This window comes from Gigantopelta aegis, chromosome 1 (genome assembly GCF_016097555.1).
Source record: "Gigantopelta aegis isolate Gae_Host chromosome 1, Gae_host_genome, whole genome shotgun sequence".
Classification (NCBI taxonomy): domain Eukaryota; kingdom Metazoa; phylum Mollusca; class Gastropoda; order Neomphalida; family Peltospiridae; genus Gigantopelta; species Gigantopelta aegis.
The window spans coordinates 47,014,135-47,037,322 of NC_054699.1; the positions used below are offsets into that span (position 1 = coordinate 47,014,135).

Consider the following 23,188-nt stretch of genomic DNA (forward strand, 5'->3'; position numbering starts at 1 on the left):
TATATATATATATATATATATATATATATTAATAAAAATAAAACAAACAAAGCAAATAGTGGATTTATAATTTTATTAATGTTATATTTATAAACATATCCAACTGAAACCGACAGTTTTATCGGGTTTGTGTATATGTGTGTATCATTGTAAAACGGTTTTACAATGTTGCACACATATACAAAACCGAAAATAAAATTAAAAATGCTATAGTAATTTTATTACTCTACACATGTATTATAAACAAAGTAAATATTAAAATTAATATTTTGATTACTGAGATGCTAAAGACCAAAACAATACCAAAATTATAGAATGACTGATATACGTTTCTTCCAAAGTAACTTATTGCTGATCATAACGGGATACACTATTCATTCACCAGAATGTAATTATACCTCCTACCCGAATATTATTTTAAGGCTGGAAATTAGAAAAGTAGGTTGCCAACTGGCTATGATTTCCACCTTCCCTGGGATAAAACTGATCATAAGACGTAGCACTGTCTTCACACGAGCTTATGGCTTATGTAAGTGAGTGGGGTGCTTGACCTACTTGGTTGTGGTGTACTTGCATTGATATGCACAGAGAATCTGTGTAGAGTGCCCATCCGCCCCTCAAATAGAATGTCATTAACGGCTTTCCTTGCAAATAATTGTTGCTGCTGTTCCATCTGGGAGATTTCATGGGCCCAAGCTTTTGCCAAATTGAGATGTTCATTATCTGGTTCTCGCAGCCGTTTAAACGCTAGGGATATCAATTCATCTCGTCGGCTATCATTGCCCACTTTCTTCCTTTTACCACTTCCGTCTGTGTCAGCTTCAAAAGATGAGGTAACTGGAGTCGGAGCTGTAGGCTTTGACTGAGCATCAGCGTCTTTTTCTGACTGAAAATAAAATTCAAATATTTTAAATTTTGCAGATATTAAAGACGCAAGAAGAATGGAAACTAGTGAGTCAAAATTTTTAAGAACAGTGGAACTTCCTCCACTGCCTAAGTTCTATTGATGGAAAACATGTTGCAATAAAGAAGCCAACAGGATCGGGGTCATTGTATTATAACTACAAGACGTTATTCAGTATTGTTCTGATGGCAGTTGTCAGTGCTAGGTATAGATTTCTGAGAATTGATGTTGGAGTCAATGAACCGACGGCATGCTTATGAGACTGATCAAATCTGTTAAGTCTAACAATATACAACAGTGAATTATGTGCATTCTTTTTAACTGTGAAAAACACATCATTTGTAATTTACTGCTGCAATCAACATGCTGGATTCAGTGATTTTAAAATAAAGCAATGTTTACTAACTCTTTGATTGTCGTCATCTTTCATAGTAGGCTATTCGTGTCTGATGGTGTTTCTCGACGTGGCTGGTGTTTCTTGATCTTGCAAAAACAACATTGCATCGAAATACCATAGGCTCGGCTAGTATAATTCTTCTGTGCCTGCTCCAGATTTTTTTGAATCGTTCATTTTCTTCAGTTCCTTTCGGAAGTTTGTCCGAAGAGCATTGAATTTCTTGTTCAAGTCCTCCTTCGTTGCATTCTCATATCGCTCTCTATACTTGGCCAGCAGCTTCTCATATGCCAGATCTTTCTTTGCTTTATTTCCGTAATCTTTGCTCTTCACTTTTCAGAGCTCTTTATACGTTTCAATGCATTCAAGGAGAAATGTTCTCTCCTCTTCTTTTTCCTGCTTTGACATGTTGATCCTTGGATGACTGGTTTCAAAATGAAATATTGTGCAATAATTTGACAAAGAGCCACCAACGGCACAATATTATTGAGAAACCTTCAATAAATATCTACCGATGTTTGATTATGTCAATATATTGTGTCAATCAAAAAATTGCTTCAATATCACACACTAATGATTAATAATATTGTCAATTTTTATCATTGTCAATAAAATTGATCTTGTATGGGCCCTTAACACACACTGATAAAACTGCCTCAAAATGCATCTGCACGTGCGACACGAAGAACTGAAATAGATAGTTTCACTGCTCCAGAACAAAATTTGAGGCTTACGACGTCTGGTCCACGTTATTTTCGTTTCATTATTTACTACTTTCTAGTTATTGATTTTATTTGCCATAGAACTAATATAATAAATAACTCGACCTTAAGTCGGGTATAAATCAGTTATACCCACACTTACTCGGCGTATCGGTGAATATCCCAACAGTTTTGGTCTTGAGCCCCAGAACCAAAACTGTAAGGATATTCACCGATACACCTCGTAAAGTGTAGGTATAACTATTACATAATCCACTGGTTTGAAGTTACTAGTTATATGTAATACTGACTGGTAACAGCTGTGCAAGTGGTATGGTGCCTCTTGTATCACAGCAACACGAGGTGGCGGTCAGGCATAGGGGCCGTTAATTGAAACATTTCGTGGCCAACCTATGTTGATTTTTACACGGTACTTGTCAGTTGAGAGCACTACCGAAAATTAGTAGTCACATGACGCTCTCGGTCTACAGGCTGGTAGGTACTGGGTTCGGATCCCAGTCGAGGCATGGGATTTTTAATCCAGATACCGACTCCAAACCCTGAGTGAGTGTTCCGCAAGGCTCAATGGGGAGGTGTATACCACTTGCACCGACCAATGATCCATAACTGGTTCAACAAAGGCCATGGTTTGTGCTATCCTGCCTGTGGGAAGCGAAAATAAAATATCCCTTGCTGCTAATCGGAAAGAGTAGCCTATGTAGTGGCGACAGCGGGTTTCCTCTCAAAATCTGTGTGGTCCTTAACCATATGTCTGATGCCATATAACCGTAAATAAAATGTGTTGAGTGCGTCGTTAAATAAAACATGTCTTTCTTTCGTTTTCCTCTCTCAGTATCTGTGTGGTCCTTAACCATATGTCCGACGCCACATAACCGTACATAACATGTGTTGAGTGGGCCATTAAATAAAGCATTTCCTTCCTTCCCAATTTAAGATGGGTTTATCGTAATTTAATCTACACTTGGTTTATTTACTTCTACATTATACTTGCTTCATTCTTCACAATTTGTAATGTGAAATAAATATTACTTTGAAGTGTTGTTGTTTGTTGTGTATTTCAGTGTATCCTCTGTTTGGCAAAATGTATTGATTGAAAGAAATAAGGGATCACACCAACACTTACAGGAAATGGTGACTGCAACAAAAACTCTCATATATTGTGTAAGGAAGTTAACTGTGTTATTGCCATCCAGTCTAACATTACTGTCATTCAGTGAATCCCACATTACATCATACTAAGTGCTCCCTTATTTCGTTCTCTGTATATTTTGTATATCATGTACAACACGTCATTTATTTTTATGGTATTTTCATGGAATAGAGTATATATATATATATATATATATATATATATATATATATATATATATATATATATATATATATATATATATATATATATATATAATACGTGTAACATGGAATTAAGTCCCTATGTATTAAAAGTGTAAATAGTAGTAGTTAACATCACTAGTTATTTACGATACGGTTGGTTTGACGGACTACATTCGGTATAGTAATGGAAATCAAATCTTTGTAGACAAATTAATGAAAAATGAAATTAAAAGTTCCATTCTTGTGGTGTCCATAATTGATCATTCCATTCCTCTCTGTGTATTGGATATGCCCCATAAGGTTGTTTATGCGTGTTAAATAATACTGATGACATTCTAAAATTTAACTTTTATTCCAGATTATATAGGCAATAACTTACGAGTTACGAGGAATTACGGATTTTCTGTCCCGAGTGAAATTAATGTTGTTAGTCATTCGCTAAAGCCCGTGACTGACAACATTAATTTCATGAGGGACAGATAATCCGTAATTCCGAGTGACGAGTAGGTTATTGTATTTATTACCCATAGTGTAAATAGTTTAGAAACTTAAACTTTAAACTTCTTACATGACACAAACTATATAATATACAAGACGTAAAAGTCTGAGGAAACTGATGACGTCACAAACAAAAGCAATGGCGTCAAAAGCTATCTTTAGGTAAACAAATCAAATGTAAGCAAAAGAGGTAACATTCGTAATCAACTGATGTTTCTTGTGGGAAGTGAATGATTCCAACAAAAACTGAACACCGGTGGAGCTAATTGTTTTGTGAAAAATAATAATTGAATCTTTTAAGTCAACATTTACAAACAGGAAAAGTGTGACCGGGCGTGCCTGTCCTATACCACGTACCGAGCTGTTTACAAAACAAGTGTATTCACAACTGCTGTTTTTGAAAGTACCATAAATACAACAGTGTTGTAATGGGAGTCCAAACAGAGACATCAGAATATAAAAGTGTAAAATCAGCACTAGGGCAAATGTTCTAATCAGAATCTGACGAAACATTTATTTTCATTATTCGACGTCGACTGACACTTCTGTTTACAGCTGGAGTCCCGATTCCACCAATGTTGATGTTAATATTAAAAACACCGCAATAAATTGGACCCGAGAACAAAGGACCATATCTGATCTCCATATCACCTGTTTTTCAATTGATCAGGTCAGGTAATTTTTTTACGTGCGTATATAGCATTAAGGTTTCATGCACGCCTGTCACGGGCTTAATCTCTGACTTTCGCAAGGATGGGGCGGGGGTAAGTTTGAGGTGGGCGGAATTTGGAATAAAATTTACAAGTTAGGTCAAGGGACCTAAAGCCAAAAGGAGCTGCTACATTCGACTCATGTCTGGATCAAATTTAAAATCCAAAAATAATATTAGAGTGCTTGGCCAAAACGTTGTTAAGGTGATTTGAGCAATTTAGACGGCCTGCCAAAGTACAGTGCGTCGGACTGTTTAACAAAAATAATAAACATACAATTTTGAACCACGGCCAAAAGATTTAAAGTTCAACTAAGCCCCAGAAAGGAGGTACCCGTCCTAGTTTGGTTGGTGGCGGAACTCATGGCGAGATGATGGGGTGATCGGCCTGGGACCTCGGGAAGAAGTAAGGCAGTTCAGTGTAGCACTCTCCGCGAAGTAAAGCTGGGTAATCTTCCGGAAGTATCATCCTGATAATCCGATAGACGATTGGATTATCCATGTTTGCTTTCAGCAGTCCTTGCCGATACACCCAGTTCTGCTCAGACGTCAAGTAAAAGGTGCGACTCTCCTCGACGTACTGGAACTGGTACCGCTCCTGATCAGATGGTGTCGGTCTCCATCTCTTGGGGATGAAGGGGCCTGGCAGTTGGGAGGTAGCAGTGAACTCCCCTTGACACACTCGCGGTACCGTCCAGGAAACTTGTCGCAGGCGATCTGCCAAGTATTGGGTTGGGTGTCGGACGGGTCCTGAACCGACACTTTCCTCTTCTTCGCGTCCCGCTCTACAACAACTCGCGGAGACGCCAGTTGATGTAATTTTTACACCAAGAGGAAAGGGTAGCGTATGTGTGACCATTTGTGACATTGCGGTATTGGGCTGTTATAACAGTGGTGCAGTAAGCAACGTATTGTTGTATGGTGTATTTCTTGAGTGGGACAATGCATTGAGTATCTCTTCATGTTGTTCTTCTGTAATGCTGGGATATCTGTTTATGGACTGGATGTTTTTGTGTCAAGACAATTGCATAATTTGGTGTGCAGGTACACCTTTGTTGGCAAGGGATTGGATCATGTACTGCCTAGCACTATGGCTGGTCAAGCGTTTGTCTGAAGACAGATTAGACTTTGCTAAAATGGTTTTCATAATTGACCCCAATTTATTTTTTCCAATGGGCTGCCTCTTGAACCATTGTTCACCAGGGTTGGGAAACTCTTGTATTTGTAGCCAGATAGAAAGAGTCGTCCTTTCAAGAAAAGTTAGTTGGTCGCAAGTTGCACAACCGCTTATAGGCCTACTCGGTGACGAGACAAATAGGATCAAAAGGTTGTGACAATCTTTATGTTTTGTTTTGTTTAGTCTTTTTGTGGTATTTTCGTTCTCATTTTCTGTCAAGATATTTTCTATGTTATCATCGTCGTTACATCTAAAACTCGGGCACTACCTTTAGAGTCTTCACTGGGATCATCTACAGTAGCATCAAAGAAATCATCGTGTAATAAATGGGCAACTGATAATGGCTTATCTGCCAGAAAAGAAGTCTCCACTTAGATCCACAGTTGTTTTTGGACAAATATCCAATTCCAGTTGTGGAGGAGACTACATTTTTTTTTTAATTATTATTATTATTTATTTATTTGTGCCCCATCTTAAAAATGTTAAAAAGAAGGGTTTAAAAGCTCTCAATATTTTAAAAGTTATTGTAATATGGAATGGGGAGAAGACCACAAGACCACTATGGATGCATTGTGTATGGGTCGGCACGCAAGTCTTACTTCCAGATGCTAGATCCTATACACAGCCAGGGACTTAGACTCTGTCTTGGTGCATTTCAAACATCTCCTGTTGAGAACTTGTATGTTGATGCACATGAACCTTGCAAAGCCTTCTCTACAGTACGCTACCAAGATTAAATCATAACCGAAACAGCTAACACATCAAGCGGTGTTTGATAACAAATATATGAAGTTGTTTGATGTAAGGTCAAATGCTATCCGTATATTTGGTCTTCGCATTGAGTGGTGGGTTGTTGTTTTTTTTGTCGCTTTCTAACATTGAATTAACTGACACTTTGGAAACTCCTTCATATTTTGTTTTACCACCTTGGTGTATTACACCACATAAAATTATGTTTGATCTTGCGCATCTCAAGAAAGATCGTGTACAAACAATATTTCATGAAATTCAGGACAGGTACCGTGATTACATTCCTGTGTATATAGACGGATCACGGCATGGGACTTCTGTGGTTTGTGCTACAGTTTTTCCATCAGACACAATACTTTCCATGAGACTGCCTGACTCGGCATCGATCTTTAGTGCTGAAGTTTGGGCAGTCATTGACGCCTTAGAAGAAATCAAGGATTCGATTGCATCCAAATTTATTATTTTTACTTTCGTGTCTCCGAGCTTTACGCAATATGAAGCTGGACCATTTCTTAAAGGTTCTAATAGACCAAATCAATTCCTATTGCCGATAATGTTAACGTTTACTAATAAAACTGACATAAGCAGCGTTTCAACACACCCAGGAAGTACAGCAATAGAAAGTGTGGCACCTCACAACTAATCTACCTGCAAGAAAATAAGGGGTCACGTATCATTTAAGAGATTTAATTTATGTTTTCAATAGCAACCGTATTTTTTGCTGAAAATTGCAGTTCCATTTTTAGGGTACCCCGCATTCGTTTCAACCTCTGGCATATACTGCATAACAACTGTATAACAAATAAAAGTGTATTTATTTATTGTCAATGGATAATAGTATTTGCACAAATAATCAATGTCACATATTACTACCAATCACACCCACAGCTGCTTTTACTCCGTGACGGTGCACATCGAACTTTGACACGGAACTCTCTTCTTTGGTACTATGCAACCTAACTGGGATGGCGATCCGAAAGTGTGTCTTTTTATCCATTGCCAATAAACATATTGTATTGTGTTGGGTGCCAAGCCATGTTGACATCATGGGGTAATGAAAAGTCAGATTCTGCTGCCAAGTCTGTTTTGGATTTATCTCATGGCAGGGTAGGTGCACCTTATACCGATTTTAAACATAGTATCAACCAATTTAGCTTTTCGACTTGGCAACATGATTGGGACGATGCGGTTGCGAACAAGCTTCATGGTATTAAGCCAGTCTTGGGAGAGTGGCAGTCCATCTATAGACAGTGCAGGAAAGATGAAATAGTCTTGTGTCGTGCTCGCATCGGTCATACATACTTGACCCATTCATTTATTTTCAAAACAGATCCTGCACCTCAGTGAGTGCATTGTCAGTGTACTCTGGCGGTGCGCCACATTTTGTTGGAGTGTAAGCATCTGAAAGAAAGAAGAACAAATAACTTTGGTCAGAGAAATGTGATGGAATCATTTCGATTCCATCCAGAATTTGTTTTACAATTTTTACGTGATAATGACATTTATTCTAATTTTTATATTGATGTGGTTCATCATTAGATGTTTTATTTACATATTTTTACGTGATAATAGACATTTTTTCATGCTGGGGTGTTTTAAACATTCATTCATCCATTGATATAATAAAAGTCTACAACATGGTTCTTTAGTCTTGTGTCGTGCTCGCATTCATACTATTGACCCATTTTTATTTTCAAATGTGGATCCTCCATTTCAGTGTGTGCATTGTCAGTGTACTCTGGCAGTGCGCCACATTTTGTTGGAGTGTAAGCATCTGAAAGAAAGAAGAACAAATATCTTTGGTCAGAGAAATGTGATGGAATCATTTCGATTCCATCCAGAATTTGTTTTACAATTTTTACGTGATAATGACATTTATTCTACATTTTAATATCATCTATCTCTGATATTTGTAAGTTTGCACAGTTCTTTACACTGTGTTTTTATTTGACTATTGAATTTGTATATTGATGTGGTTCATCATTTGATGTTTTATATTTACCATAGTTTGACACCCAATAGTATTTTTGATGCTGGGGTGTCGTTAAACATTCATTCATTCCATTCATGTAATAAATCATCTGCAACATGCTGTGGTAGGTGTTCACTGTTTTGAGAAGTGGGCGTTTCTGTGCACGACACAGTTTCAACAAGTACTCTTAGGCTATATCGTGGAACCGGACATCTAAAAATAAATAAATATTGGTGTATGCCATTGATTCGTTTTAATAAATTTATTTGTTAAACATTTACTGTCGTTTGTAAAATCTCATCAACGAGAGACTTGACAATCGAGGAAACAGATGACGTCACCAAACTAACGTCATGATGTCAGCGGGGAAAGATAGCTTCTATCTTTCCCTAGAGAAAGACAGAAAATATATTCACCCGCATCTGACTGCCCATATGGGTAATAAAAATTGTATATTTGGATTTGGATTTTTAAAAAATATTATTAAATTTTTTTAATAATATTACTTTTGTATGACTATTAAAGAATAATGATAACGGAAAATTGCCCCTATATTAAAAGAGTTTCCCTTTCTCTTTTCGGGGTTCTGCCTACATATTTTAGACTACGAATGTGTGTCATAATTCATTTTAACAAAACCCCATGTGTGTTTCTCTGGGTGTTTATTTTCATAAATGTTCACTCCATTTCGTATATTGAACCAAAAGGAAGACCGGTCCGACGAAAGACCGAAAAGGACTGAAATGGATCGAAGAAACACCGAAATGGACCAACATTTTATCCTGTGAACTATTTACAGAACATTTTCCAGAGGAAACACCGAAATGGACCAAATTTGTATCCTGTAAACTATTTACAGAACATTTTCCAGAAGAAACACCGAAATGGACCCAAATTTTATCCTGTAAACTATTTACAATACATTTTCTAGAAGTTCTTGTCTGTCTGTCTGTCTCTCTCTGTCTGTCTCTCTCTCTCTCTCTCACACTATTTCCGCTATTTATATGCACACACATGGTTTCACACACACACACACACACACACACACACACACACACACACACACACACAAACAAACATTTAATATTATTTACGCTGACAATTTAGTGAAAATTTACAACTTCTCTTTGCTTACCTTAAGCTAGTTATTTGACAAACCGTTGTCTATGTTCCCAGACATCGCCACCCCCAATAAAAACAAAAGAAACACAACAAAATAGAATAAGTTTTGCGTATTCTGCTACAATGAGATTCATGTATAAATAAACGAAAGTTTAACGATACTCAAGTACAAAACCAAACCAAACAAAAAACAACAAGACTGAACAACATTTCCACTTATTTTCTCACTTATATCCAATTAAAGGGACATTCCTGAGTTTGCTGCACGTTTTAAGATTTTATCCACTAACAAAGACTTTTTAACGATTGTAATTACATATTAAATATATTTTTCTGCATAAAGTATTAGTGGCTATATATTAAACGTGATTCTGATCGTTCTAATATTTGTACTAGGTTAAATTTCACTTTATTTCAAAAAAAAAAAATGTTTTTTCATACGTACGAAATCTTTGAAGACAAAATCCAGTTTGGGCTTCTTACAAATATTTAGACGACCAGAAACACACTGAATATACAGACACTGATATTCTAAACCAGAAAATATATTTCATATTTAAGTTTAATCGTAGAAATATGTTATTAGTCGGAAACATCTTACAATAGAGCAAACTCAGGAATGTCCCTTTAAGTTTCAAGCACGCTAACGTGGGCACATATCTCAGCTATCTGTGTTGTCTATTCAGGCCAGTGGGTTAGTTGTTAGTGATTAACAACAGGGTGTAGTGGCCTTTCACCTACCTTTTGAGTTGTTAAAACTCGCTCTCGGTGGGAGCAGGTACCGGGCCGCGAACCATGTACCTACCAGCCTTATGTTCGATGGCTTAACCACGACGCCACCGACGCCGGTTCAGGTTATTTCCATGTATCTGTCTATATACACATTGTATGCGGTATAGCTCATCACTCCAACTAGCGGTCCATACCTGACGGAACAAATACCGCTGTGGTATAGAGACTGTATAACGTGGAAATACGGTAAAGTCTCGAGAGAAAACGCCATTCAGTTCGATGTCCACCTATACCCACGTTTTTATACGTAGTTTACATGTCACGAGGGAAAACGCCGCTCAATTCGACGTTCACCTATAGCCACGTTCTTATACGTAGTTTACATGTCACGAGGGAAAACGCCGCTCAATTCGACGTTCACCTAGAGCCACGTTCTTATACGTAGTTTACATGTTACGAGGGAAAACGCCACTCAGTTCGACGTACACCTATAGCCACGTTCTTATACCTAGTTTACATGTCACGAGGGAAAACGTCGCGCTCAGTTCGACGTCCACCGATAGCCACGTTCTTATACGTAGTTTACATGTCACGAGGGAAAACGCCGCTCAGTTCTATGTCCACCTATAGCCACGTTCTTATACGTAGTTTACATGTCACGAGAGAAACCGCCGCTCACTTCGACGTTCACCTATAGCCACGTTCTTATACGTAGTTTACATGTCACGAGGGAAAACGCCGCTCAGTTCGACGTCCACCTAGAGCCACGTTCTTATACGTAGTTTACATGTCACGAGGGAAAACGCCGCTCAGTTCGACGTCCACCTATAGCCACGTTCTTATACGTAGTTTACATGTCACGAGGGAAAACGCCGCTCAGTTCGACGTCCACCTATAGCCACGTTCTTATACGTAGTTTACATGTCACGAGGGAAAACGCCGCTCAGTTCGACGTCCACCTATAGCCACGTTCTTATACGTAGTTTACATGTCACGAGGGAAAACGCCGCTCAGTTCGACGTCCACCTATAGCCACGTTCTTATACGTAGTTTACATGTCACGAGGGAAAACGCCGCTCAGTTCGACGTCCACCTATAGCCACGTTCTTATACGTAGTTTACATGTCACGAGGGAAAACGCCGCTCAGTTCGACGTCCACCTATAGCCACGTTCTTATACGTAGTTTACATGTCACGAGGGAAAACGCCGCTGAGTTCGACATCCACCTATAGCCACGTTCTTATACGTAGTTTACATGTCACGAGGGAAAACGCCGCTCAGTTCGACGTCCACCTATAGCCACGTTCTTATACGTAGTTTACATGTCACGAGGGAAAACGCCGCTCAGTTCGACGTCCACCTATAGCCACGTTCTTATACGTAGTTTACATGTCACGAGGGAAAACGCCGCTCAGTTCGACGTTCACCTATAGCCACGTTCTTATACGTAGTTTACATGTCACGAGGGAAAACGCCGCTCAGTTCCACGTCCACCTATAGCCACGTTCTTATACGTAGTTTACATGTCACGAGGGAAAACGCCGCTCAGTTCGACGTCCACCTATAGCCACGTTCTTATACGTAGTTTACATGTCACGAGGGAAAACGCCGCTCAGTTCGACGTCCACCTAGAGCCACGTTCTTATTCGTAGTTTACATGTCACGAGGGAAAACGCCGCTCAGTTCGACGTCCACCTATAGCCACGTTCTTATACATAGTTTACATGTCACGAGGGAAAACGCCGCTCAGTTCTACGTCCACCTATAGCCACGTTCTTATACGTAGTTTACATGTCACGAGGGAAAACGCCGCGCTCAGTTCGACGTCCACCTACAGCCACGTTCTTATACGTAGTTTACATGTCACGAGGGAAAACGCCGCTGAGTTCGACGTCCACCTATAGCCACGTTCTTATACGTAGTTTACATGTCACTAGGGAAAACGCCGCGCTCAGTTCGACGTCCACCTATAGCCACGTTCTTATACGTAGTTTACATGTCATGAGGGAAAACGCCGCTCAGTTCGACGTCCACCTATATCCACGTTCTTATACGTAGTTTACATGTCACGAGGGAAAACGCCGCTCAGTTCGACATCCACCTATAGCCACGTTCTTATACGTAGTTTACATGTCACGAGGGAAAACGCCGCTCAGTTCGACGTCCACCTATAGCCACGTTCTTATACGTAGTTTACATGTCACGAGGGAAAACGCCGCTCAGTTCAACGTCCATCTATAGCCACGTTCTTATACGTAGTTTACATGTCACGAGGGAAAACGCCGCTCAGTTCGAAGTCCACCTATATTCAGTTCTTATACGTATACATGTCACGAGGGAAAACGCCGCTCAGTTCGAGTCCACCTATAGCCACGTTCTTATACGTAGTTTACATGTCACGAGGGAAAACGCCGCTCAGTTCGACGTCCACCCTATAGCCACGTTCTTATACGTGTTTACATGTCACGAGGGAAAACATTTGCTCAGTTAGACGTCCACCTATACGCCACGTTCTTATACGTAGTTTACATGTCACGAGGGATCTTTCCCATGCAGCATCCCACAGACAGCACGTCCACCATACCACGTTCTTATACCAGTTTATGTCCAGTGACGAAAACGCCGCTCAGTTCGACGTCCACCTTACATCCTAGTTTCCATTCAGAAAATCATCGACGTCCACCTATACTGTGCCACGTTCTTATACGTAGTTTACATGTCATTCAGGGAAAACGCCGCTCAGTTCGACGTCCATATCTCTCGCATTGTTACATCCTACTCCATTCAGTATCATCGACCAGTTTACAGACCTAAACTGTGCCATATCTCTCGCAATGATTACATTCTTATACGTAGTTTACATCGTCACGAGGGAAAACGCCGCCAGTTCGACGTAACCTATAGCCATATTATCGTAGTTTACATCCACTCCATTCAAATCATCGCTCAGTTCGACGTAAACTGTGCCATATCTCTCGCAGTTTACATTACATCCTACTCCATTCAGTATCATCGACCAGATTCAGACCTAAACGTGTTTACATGTCACGAGGGAAAACGCCGCTCCATTCGTATCATCGACCTATACACGTTCTTATACGTAGCCATATCTCACGCAATGATTACGTTTGATGATGAAGTGATAGAAAAAGATAACTCATTTTATTTATGATCGACCAGAACAGACCTAAACTGTTAATAATTGGCTATTGGATGTGAAACATTCAGTATCGTCTACGAGACCAGAACAACCCGTTACATTTTTGCCATAGTAGCAAGGGATCATGCACCATCCCACTCCATTCAGTATCATCGACCAGATAACAGACCTAAACTGTGCCATATCTCTCGCAATGATTACATCCTACTCCATTCAGAATCATCGACCAGAACAGACCTAAACTGTGCCATATCTCTCGCAATGATTACATCCTACTCCATTCAGTATCATCGACCAGAACTGACCTAAACTGTGCCATATCTCTCGCAATGATTACATCCTACTCCATTCAGTATCATCGACCAGAACAGACCTAAACTGTGCCATATCTCTCGCAATGATTACATCCTACTCCATTCAGAATCATCGACCAGAACAGATCTAAACTGTGCCATATCTCTCGCAATGATTACATCCTACTCCATTCAGTATCATTGACCAGAACAGACCTAAACTGTGCCATATCTCTCGCAATGATTACATCCTACTCCATTCAGTATCATCGACCAGAACTGACCTAAACTGTGCCATATCTCTCGCATTGTTACATCCTACTCCATTCAGTATCATCGACCAGACCAGACCTAAACTGTGCCATATCGCTCGCAATGATTACATCCTACTCCATTCAGTATCATCGACCAGACCAGACCTAAACTGTGCCATATCTCTCGCAATGATTACATCCTACTCCATTCAGTATCATCGACCAGAACAGACCTAAACTGTGCCATATCTCTCAAATGATTACATCCTACTCCATTCAGTATCATCGACCAGACCAGACCTAAACTGTGCCATATCTCTCGCATTGTTACATCCTACTCCATTCAGTATCATCGACCAGAACAGACCTAAACTGTGCCATATCTCTCTAGCCCAGTCGTAAAGCGCTCGCTTGATGTGATGTCGTTTTAGGGTCGATCCCCGTCGGTGGCTCCATTGGAGTATTTCTCGATCCAGCCAGTGCACCACGACTGGCGTAACAAACGCCGTGTTATGTATTATCCTGTCTGTGGGATGATGCATATAAAATACCCCTTGCAGCTAATCGAAAAAAGTAGCCCATGAAGTGGCAACAGCGGGTTTCCTCTCTCTATATATCTGTGTGGTACTTAACAATATGTCTGACGCCATATAATCGTAAATAAAATGTGTTGAGTGCGTCGTTTAAATAAAACATTTCCTTGCTTCCTTCTTTATCAATTGAAAAAAATACCGCAGTGAAACTGTATGCAGTAAGTAATGCAAGTGGTATGCTTATCACATTCCGTATACAGCATTCCACATACCATGTTCAGGAAAAAGCAGCTTACAATAACAATGTGGGGTGGGTTTTTTCTTGTAGATCATGTATTCTGTATGGGTTCATGTATTATTTTAATTGCAGGCTTGTCTGTCACAATTCCGTAACGAATGGCTTATGTATGTGTTTGTTTTATTTTGTATGAATATGTCTGTCTGTCTGTATCCGTGTCTGTCTGTTGCCTTTGTGTCTGTTCGTCTATCTGTCTGTCTGTCTCTCTGTATCCGTGTAGGTCTGTTGCGTTTGTGTCTGTCCGTATATCTGTCTGTCTGTCTCTCTGTTTTTAAATCTTACGAAACTCCATCACACACATACCATCCAAATTGTCTGTATCATAATCCAGAGGTGAAGTGCAGTGGGCGATGGTGGTACAGGGCGTGGCATGATCATACCCAGTACCACATTCTTATCTATTTTACACACACCCGCGAGAGAGAGAGAGAGAGAGAGAGAGAGAGAGAGAGAGAGAGAGAGAGAGAGAGAGAGAGAGAGAGAGAGAGAGAGAGAGAGAGAGAGAGAGAGACACGCACACGCACATACAAATATGTTTGTGTTAAATTTTGCGAAAACAACATGACAAATATTTACATCGCTAAATATTGCTACAAAACCCTTCCCACCATCCAATTAATGATAACATTTATAATGATTGGTTTACTGCAGAAAATGACGCAACAGTTTTAACGACCACACCCAAATTGTAACAGTAAAACTTGGACCAATGACAGACATGCAGTGTGCGTATTAAAGGACGCGAAACCTCCGCAGTGCGCCATTTTCTGCTACTATAGATGAGAAGACTCTCGGCTCGCTGAAATCATCACTGAGGAAAAGTTGGTTTTGTGATTTTTGTTTGCAGCCAAGAAATATTTATTAATATTGAAGGTATGTATGTCTGCACCTATTTCCTTTTCGTGATTTTGTTGATATACAATTTCTGCGATATTTTTCAAGGTTTTTGTTTTAGATATCCAACGTGCAATAAGATGTCTTTGTTTACACTTTACCATAATATCTAACTAGCAGGCCCACTAACAGTTGAAGGTAGGAGCTCCAGGCAATTATCTTTTAACGGCCGAGTCAATCTGGGTGCGTTCCTGTTCAACTACTGCTAACCAACTAACTATATATATATATATATATATATATATATATATATATATATATATATATATATATATATATGTGTGTGTATGTATGTATGTATGTATATGTATATGCATACACAGTCAAACTTCGATAACTCAATCTTGAAGGGGACGAGGAAATAGTTCGATTTTCTGGGAGTTCGAGTTTTAGAAATTATTATATAAGAGTTCATCTGGTTGATTTCACTTAATATTGTAAGAAGCGTGTGTTTCGCTGCCTATCTCTAAACTGAAAACTATGCATCCCCAGTGGAAAGGCGAATTAATATATAACTGTCACCCCACCCCACTTTTGTTGACATCTTCCGACGTATGTGATACATTTATTTTGCGTATATTATAAAAGTAAGTAAATAACAAAACAAAAAAGATAACCCAAACAAAAAAGATAACCCAGATGATGGAAGTAAATGGTAAAATGAACGTTGATGTATTTTGCAGATGTCAAAACATGATGGAACATAACAAATAAAACACTGAATGCCGAATAATACTCGATGCATTTGTTTTTCACAAAATTCACACAATTAAAACGCAAAACAGATATTTTTCAATAGTTTGTTGTGATTAATGAAAAATATATTTATTGGACTTAAAATAAAAATTTATGAGAGGAAGCCATTGATTGGTACTTTTGTCTGGGTTTTAATCCTGGTTTTGTTCTCGTTACACATACAATAGCAGAAACACACAAAATGGTGTGAAATGCGTTCACTACATGCTCAATCATGCTGCATGCAATGCACGTGAAATGCCAGTATGTGGACACATAAAAGTCACGTAACGGTGTCATATTCCTCGTCACATTAAGAATGCCACGACTCAGAGAAGAACAAAGGGAGCGAGCGTTGGGCATGGTTCAAGGGGGGACTTCGCAAAGCCAAGTTGCTAGGACCTTCAGAGTCCATCCATCAACTATTGGACGACTTCTTGAACGTCATCAACAGACCGGGAGTGTCCGTGATCGACCTCGATCTGGTCAACGTCCCGTGAAGACCCCACGCCAAGATCGGCAGATTCGACGACACCACCTCCGTGACCGGTTCAGAACTGCGACGATGACAGCAAGCAACACGATAGGACGTCATGGAAGGCCTATCCATCCGATGACTCAGAACGGCTGGACTCAGATGCAGACGCCCGTACTACGGTAGCATCATGACACCGCGACATCGTGCTGCGAGACTACAGTTTGCTCTCTAGAATGGTAATCATCCACCAGTCTTTTACCGGTGCATTGTTTTCTCAGACGAGTCCAGTTTCCCTGTCTCCTTTGCCGATGGAAGAGCACGTGTGTACAGGAGACTCCATGAACGGTACGCTGACGGATGTGTGAGGGAACGTGATCGGTTTGGCGGCGGTTGTCTGATGGTATGGGGGGGGGGGGGGGGGCAATCAACTGTGATTTCAGGAGTGATCTCATCATTGTCCACGATGCCCTTACAGCCCAGCGTTATGTTGACGTTATTCTAAGACCAGTTCTCCAACCACTTTTGCGCCGTCACCGAACACCAGGAGGTCCCCTTCTGTTTCAACAAGACAATGCCCGTCCACATACTGCAATAATTACACAGGTATTCCAGCAACAAGCCGGTATCACCGTTATGAACTGGTCCGCCGTTTCACCGGATTTGAACCCAATTGAACACGTGGGATGAGTTAGGACGTCGTGTACGTCACCGCCAGCCACCACCTCGTAACGAGGCTGAGCTTGCACAGGCGTTGCAGGAGGAGTGGAAGAACATTCCTGTGGCTTATTTGAGATGTTTGTGCCAATCCTTTCCCCGTCGTCTTCATGCATGCTCACGGGCCAATGGTGGACACACCAAATACTGACCTTGATGGGGGGGGGGGGGGGGGGGGTTGAACTTTTCGATTACGAATGCAACTCGATTACTGATGATAACTGGCCATGATTCCATGTGAATGTATCTCATGAATACCAGTCATTAATGTCATATTACATTATCCATCAATTCATTAATAGTTTGTCGTTATTTGCAATGAAAAGTTGTTTTTGCGTTTTCATTGTGTGTCAGTATGTTTTAATTATTTTAAATAACAAAAAAACATTAAAATGCATTAATTATTACAAGTGCTCTTTGAAGTTAACCAGACTGTGTCTGTAATTATGTATTACGTAGCGAGGTTTTCCGCCATGTACGAACACCGCTAACCAAACCAGTCGGCGATCAACTATTCTGTAATTATCACCTTAAATGTCCACGTTTATGGCACATTATTAATACACAGTATATAAGACAAATACACAAACATTATAGTATTAACAAAACAAAAAAAATCATAATAATATAATTCCAGTTGTTAATAAAGTGACTTTTTTGTAAAACGCTTGGGGAAAAACCCACTGCTCAGTCGATTTGATCCGCCTCAGACCTGTGACGTAGCATCCGGCGTTCTGTTAGTAGGTCTACATGCCGACAGCAGATAATGATTTTCCGAAAAACAGCTGATTCTTAACGGACGCTAGTTTGAACATTGTTGTCTTATCACATTTGTACATCTACTCTAATAGTACCTAGAACCGGCCTCGGTGGCGTCGTGGTTAGGTCATCGGTCTACAGGCTGGTAGGTACTAGGTTTGAATCCCAGTCGAAGCATGGGATTTTTAATCCTGATGCCGACTCCAAACCCTGAGTGAGTTCTCCGCAAGGCTCAATGGGTAGGTTTAAACTACTTGCACCGTCCAGTGATCCATAACTAGTTCAACAAAGGCCATGGCTTGTGCTATCCTGCCTGTGGGAAGCGCAAATAAAAGATCCCTTGCTGCCTGTCGTAAAAGAGTAGCCTATGTGGCGACAGCGGGTTTCCTCTAACAAAAACAGTGTCAGAATGACCATAAGTTTGATGTCCAATAGCCGATGATAAGGTAAAAAATCAAAGTGCTTTACAGGCGTCGTTAAATAAAACAAACTTTACTAATGGTACCTCGATTAGAGAGGAATAGGTATATAAGCACGTTAACCTAGTTACCTACCTACCTACGTGTGAGAAGCAGGACACAAGTTCAGTCCCGACTTTTGAACGTGGGATATTAACATTTGACTGTAATAAAATATGTGTTCAGATCAGAACGCATTTAAAACAACAAGCAGAATAAATAACATTATTTTATTGATTAATATCACATAAAATAGGGATCTGAATTTGTTGTTTTAGACATATCGGTATGATGCAATACAGGCATGAACACATACAAAAAATAATACGATTTATCTTGCTACCTACACACGTTACCACAGGTGTTGTGCATTGTTTATTAAGCTTTCAAAGAGGCGCGATTATTTCATAACACTTTCTGTGGTGTCCTAATTACTGGGGAACTGTCGAAATTTTTTTAAGGGTGACCACTGGCAGACAGTAGAGGTATGATCGCATGCCGGCGTGGACAGTAGGGGCAAGATCGCGCGCCGGTGTAGACAGAGCTAATTACTACATGAACCGTTATTTTGTTCTTGAATTTGTATCCGAAGTCCGGAATAGAAGGCATCCGGTGTCGACAGAGGGTTTTTTCCCAATAAATTAACAGTAGCTGAACGGGACTTTACAACTGTGCCGGTTTACACATAATGCCGGTTTAGATAGATGCCGGTTTGGACAGAGTCCACTCTCTCACTGTGTGTGTGTGTGTGTGTGTGTGTGTGTGTGTGTGTGTGTGTGTGTGTGTGTGTGTGTGTATACAAAGTGTGTGCGTGTGTATATATATATATATATATATATATATATATATATATATATATATATATATATATATATATATTTATTTATTTATTTATTTATCGAACACCTTAAATAATTGTCGTAATCCACAGGGATGAGGTGGTCACTGCAGATCCTATCCCATTGTGATGGTCCTTTCCTTTACGCACGGGTTCTGTTTAAGAACCATTTCCGTGCACACCCTGTGATTGTCGGTTTGTTTAAAGTTAGGAAAAACTGCTGCTTTGATATATCCAAACACCAAACAATGGTTCACCACAGTTTACATTTGAAAACTATCTCCAAAAGAATATTCCATCCATACAATTCAGTTCAATAGAATAAAATGTTCGCGTTTCCACCTTCCCAGTAAAATGTCTGAAAGGCTGCGAATCACGCTTTCATGTTATGCCGGTTAGCGCGTCACGGGGTCACGTGACTTAGCTCTTGGAGTTGACAGGCGTTTTTGGTAAGCGATGGGAAAAACGCGACTTTTTATTGCGAATATATTAAAAACGGGTAAATTTAAAATATATATATTTTACTGATACGGTACTTCATATATATTGTAAAATGTATACGTAGATACCAAACAATGGTGATACACGTGGACATGTAATCCTCTTGTCTGATCTGATCGACAATTCATTCGTCTTTAAAATACTATCGGCAACGACAGTTTGATCAATCCACACGCGTCGAGGTTTGGAGATGCATCATATATTAAATCTTTATGGCAGAACTACAGAATTAGTTCGAGAGATCGAGGTTATCGAAGTGTGACTGTACACACACACACACACACACACACACACACACACACACACACACACACATATATATATACATACATACACACATATATATATATATATATATATATATATATATATATATATATATATATATATATATATATATATATATATATATATATATATATATATATATATATATATATATATATATTTATTTATTTATTTATTTATTTATTTATCCCGCAATCACTGTATTCATTGGTAAGATATGATGACTAGATAAAATCTCTATATTTTTGGTCACTGACCAAAAATATAGGTCACGTGACATAACCCGGACTCGACTCGAGTATTCTAGACTAGATTTTCAATAAACATACTATTTAAATCATTTGTTTTTGTACAGTAAATACAAATAACTTTAAGTTTTGAGATAACAATACCAAACTTGTATATGTATTTATAAATTAGAGTTTAGAAACGCGTTTTCAATGTGACGAATGTAGCCAGTGTCTTACAAAGAATGACGTCATGTATCTTGTATGACGTCATTCTGCAAAAGCCATGCTAGGTTGACGATACTCGATTTGCGTACACAAAAATGGATTAAATAATGATTTTCCGAAAATTCCTGTAGCATTGCAGGATAAAAGAAATAACTGGTTACTGTCTTAAGATATCGGCTTTATACAGAGAGAGAGAGAGAGAGAGAGAGAGAGAGAGAGAGAGAGAGAGAGAGAGAGAGAGAGAGAGAGAGAGAGAGAGAGAGAGAGAGAGAACAAGAGAAAGAGAGAGAGCGAGCGAGAGAGAGAGAGAAATTTGTAAATGAGTATGGGATTTTTAACATTTTCAACACTGAGGAACATACAAACTATTAAGTACATGAAAACGTTATTTGATTAATTTTTCCAACTTTGTTACTACTACATACGGCAGGCATAATTTTTCATATTGAATAATTATTTCGCGAATTCTAGATGAACTTCGTTCTCATAGATCCAATAAATACACACCAAAGAATAGACAAGATCAGGCTCTAAGACGTTGAATGTCCATTGTTTGCCAACAATCTATTGATGGTGAATCATTTACCCAAAACTACTGGTGCCGTCTCATTTAGTATCATCAAAACCACGAATTGTTTACCAATTACTTTTGTATGAAAGGTTTTTTAAAATTTATTATTTATTTATTTATTTATTTATTTATGTATTTATTCTTGTTTCCTACATATCACGTTGTGGCTATAAACATACCCCACCCCCCTCCCACCCCCACCCCCCGTACGCACCTACAATGTCACTTTATTTACTAACCAAAAATTATATGAGATACTCAACTTTAATTAGCTTCTTTAGGCCTATTAATGCTACACTGATATCTACCATAATATCCTGACTGACATAACTCGAATGACATCGAAGGGAAGACATACAAACAATCAGGCTTTCTTACACACCCGTTGGTTAGAACATCATTCGTTAAATGTGATAACAAACACCAATAACTAATACATGTGTGATATCGATTTAAAGACGCACGATTGGCTGCTCCTAGGTGTTGTCCATACCATCCAACCAAACACGCACAGTTGAAATTGATAGCTATGTGTCGTGTGAGTTAAACTGAAAGTGATCGTTTTATAATGCTTAAGCGGAAGTGCTCTAAATGTTTTACTTACAGACAAATGCGTTTAAAATGTGTAACATGGTTATGATGATACATAAGAAATCTAATACAGCATGCCTATCCATTAGATACCAACTGTCCTACCACTCGTTGTTAAGAAATGTACCCATCACTGTTTTTCTCTTTAGATAAATAAAGTTTGTTTTGTTTAACGACACCACTAGAGCACACTGATTTATTAATCATCGGGTATTGGATGTCAAACATATTGACATTTTTGACAGTCATAGAGAGAAATAAATGAATGAATACATGAATGAATGTTTAACGACACCCCAGCACAAAAATACACATTGGCTATTGGGTGTCACAAATGGTAAGTATATGAAAATATCATTTATATAAATCTTTGTAAAACCACAGTCAAAGGAGCTGGGGGGGGGGGGGGGGGAGTACAATACAATACACAAAATCAAGGCAAGTATATTTCAAAACTTTGTATAGAAGTCAAAGTGTTTCTAAAACTTTATAATTAATTCTGACTGGAATTTAGAAGATTCCAAAACATTTCTGTTGGCAAATATATCATTTCTCGTCGGCTTGAGATGATCACACTCCACCAAAATGTGGCGCACAGTACACTGACAATGTTCACACTGTGGCGTATGGCGTATGTATGGCCGATGCGGGCACGGCACAAGACTACTTCATCCTTCCTTCACCGCCTATAGGATGACTGCCACTTCTTGTAATCACAGTACCTCTCTTGGATTTCCATGAAATATTGTTTATAAATAACTTCATCTGTGCGATCTTTCTTTAGATACACAAGATCGAATACATTTTTTTTTTTTTGGTGGTTTGATACATCAAGGTGGCAAAAAAAAATATAAAGGCGTTTCCAAAATGTCTGTTAAATCAATGTTGGAATCATAGAGAGGAAACCCGCTACATTTTTTCCATTAGTTGTAAAGGATCGTTTTATATGCACCATCCCACAGACAGGATAGCACATACCACGGCAATTAATATACCAGTCGTGGTGTACTGGTTGTGAGGAGAAATAGCCCAATGGACCCACCGACGGGGAT

At 39.2% G+C, this 23,188-nt stretch overlaps 1 pseudogene; it reads right to left on the minus strand.

The window, feature by feature from the left end:
* Positions 1-508: 508 nt before the first annotated feature.
* Positions 509-3,883, minus strand: LOC121384326 (annotated as a pseudogene).
* Between the last annotated feature and the right edge of the window lie 19,305 nt (positions 3,884-23,188).